This window comes from Haliotis asinina, chromosome 3, assembly GCF_037392515.1.
Source record: "Haliotis asinina isolate JCU_RB_2024 chromosome 3, JCU_Hal_asi_v2, whole genome shotgun sequence".
NCBI lineage: Eukaryota > Metazoa > Mollusca > Gastropoda > Lepetellida > Haliotidae > Haliotis > Haliotis asinina.
In genome coordinates, this window is record NC_090282.1 from 63,557,540 (window position 1) to 63,560,513 (window position 2,974).

Sequence of the window (2,974 nt, forward strand, 5' to 3'; positions counted from 1 at the left end):
CATGATATACCATCTCACAAGGGAAAAGAAATACTGCCCATATGAACATCAACGGTGAATGTAGGTGAAGGCTGTACACTGGTTAACAACGAGCGGTATAATCCTGCTCGCGGTCATCCTTACACAGACAGTCGGAATACCGGACCACACACATTCAGCATACATGTAAGCATACATTTAACTACAGTTTTAACAACAATGGACAGATAGAGACACAGTAGAACTTATTCTACTTGCAAGACACTGTACGCTGCGGCAGTGATAAAAATTAAGAATGCAGATTTAATTACAACAAATAAGTCTCATATGGCTTCGTTACATAGTTAAGGGTTTATGGAAATATTCGGACGATGGTTTCTGAAGTAGACACTATGACATTATGTTGATCACTGGATTGTCTGGCCCAGACTTGATTATTTACGGATCGCCTGCATACCGATGGAATATTTGAGAGTTCAGCTTTAAACAACAATGAATAAATCAATAGATGACTCACCATGCAGTCATGCCAGATGCAGCGCAAACACACTGAGCAAACAATATAACGGTGGGTCTTATCACCAAGTTCTATATGTAGGACAGACGGGTAGCCATTGTATTTTCTTAGTATCGATGTAAACAGCTAGTCCATTACAGCTGTATATACTAGTGTTGTCTACTCAAGGGCTGTCTGGTGAAGACCTCGGGACAAAAGAACAATTCTTCATAACTCAGGTAAAACGTATCAGGGGTGTTAAACCTTTCCTGAACTTCCTTTTCCGTGTCGAGATATTATGTGTTATTATATGAGCGTCCTGTTACGATACCGTGCTTCATAGGACTATGCATTGCTGTACAGTCCGTGGTTTCAACGCAAAAGCCATAATAAGAATGTGTCTTCTGCACAGGCTTGCAGTTTGCTAAACATCGTTCTTTGTTATAATATGGTCAAATGGAGACCATATTTATCGAATCTGTCTTTTCGTCACTCTAATGGAATCTTTAAATCTTTCTATGTCGAGATCTCTAAAGCTTGGGAAATAAGTGATGCATTCAAGATTGTGATTACCTGTTCCTTATTATTAGCACACGCTTTTCTTTCAATAACAAGGATGTCACATATTAGCATCTTTTTTTATTTATGGCCAATATTTTATCAACCATACTGATTTCATGTAATGGTATAGCTTGGCAGAAACGACCGCCTAAATGCATCTTCTGGACTTTATGTGTTCCAGTTGTGGTGGTCTATGCTCCTGATATCAATTACTGGATCGTCTGATCTGATTATTTAAGGACTGTCGTCATGCGTGTAGGATATGTCTGAGGGAGCCGTTAAACAAGAACAGAACAAAATATTTCACAAGTCGAATATATATTTCAGCTACCATGACAGAGGTACTTAATAACCAAACCCTCCCTGACTGTGCGAACAGCTTTGACACACAGACGTTCAATCATGTCATCACCCTGCCTGCGGTAAGTCCGTCCACTCCATGCCATGGTCGTATGGAGAAAGGTTTACCTGTTTACTTAAACCAGTAATTCATTTTTGCCGTCAGTATTTATTAAGTTTTATTTATATCAAGAAATTTGACAATGGTATCAGTCCGAGAATGCATGTCATTCCTTGAAAACAAACAAACTTCAGTTTCTATAACAATACTTTCAATTAATGTCTATGCAATCAATTTCCTTACTGAACTGACAATACTGACCCAAAAGTAATCCGGAAAGTGCACGGGCATTAATAATAATAGTAATGATAATAAGTCACTTGTGTAGCCCCTAGTATCCATCTGACTTGTTGGTCACTGGACGCTGTAATCGGAATCTGATTATTTAATAATGTGGGTAACGTGCAGTAAACGTGGACAAAGTACTGTGGCCTTTTATCCCAGTCGACCCAGTTGTGAACAGGTACCTCGTGAGAATGTGAAAGCCACATAAACTCGGTGCGCCTAGTAGGCTGCGAGAGTTGTATCACCCCAAGGTTGTTGAGACTAAAAATACAATCTGCCGTTGTGATAGACATTCAATGATCGTGAGAAAAACAAAGCGTCTTTGAGCAGTTGAACTTGATGTCGGCGCTATACAAACAATAATAATTATTATTATAATAATAACGTCACTGATGAAATATGACTTAGTATCTCCTACGTAGGACATACTATGTTCTACTTAGTACTTAATATATTACTCTTAAGGTTCGAATTATGAATCATGGTTATTAAGTTGACAAATGCTACTTTATGCAGGACAGTGACTATTCATGACACTAATGCAGTATCACTATACAGTGTTATTGTGTTTGCCTTACGTTAGCGTCTCGTGGACCGTGATCTAATTGCAGTTATGGAGATTTGGGTTGTGCTTTTTCACGCACGCACGCACGCACACACGCACACAGACACACACACACACACACACACACACACACGGGGTGGGGTGTGGGTAGGGTGGTTGGGAATAAGGTTCTGATATGAATTTATGGTTATAACACGTTCTTCGCAAGTTCCTGCTTCTCTTCAGATGGGGTTAGGTTGGATTGGATACAACGCTCTTTTGCTTTTTTGTGATTGTGCATATGTTGACTTGACGGGGGTGGAAAAGTGTTGAGTGCCCCGAAAAACAATACTAAATTCAAAACGGCAACAGATCGTTATTATAGTTGTTTGTGTACGTATATGGGAATAAGTACGCATAGACTGGCCACCGATAGCCTAAGATACATCTGTGCACGCATATTATGACTCATGCGCAACGACCTCTGAAATAGCCAACGCATATCAGGAAAAAGTAACGCGAAGCAGTGAAGTATAACAGTCGGTTCAACACATGACAGTAATGTGCGATGATTAGTTGAACACATAGGTCTAAAGGTGAAGGAAAAAGTAGACGTTTCTAGAAAATGAACCATGATAGTAGACTCTAATGGTAAAGGTAAAACATAACTGTAGACTCTAAAAGTGAATGAAACACATGACTGTAAACA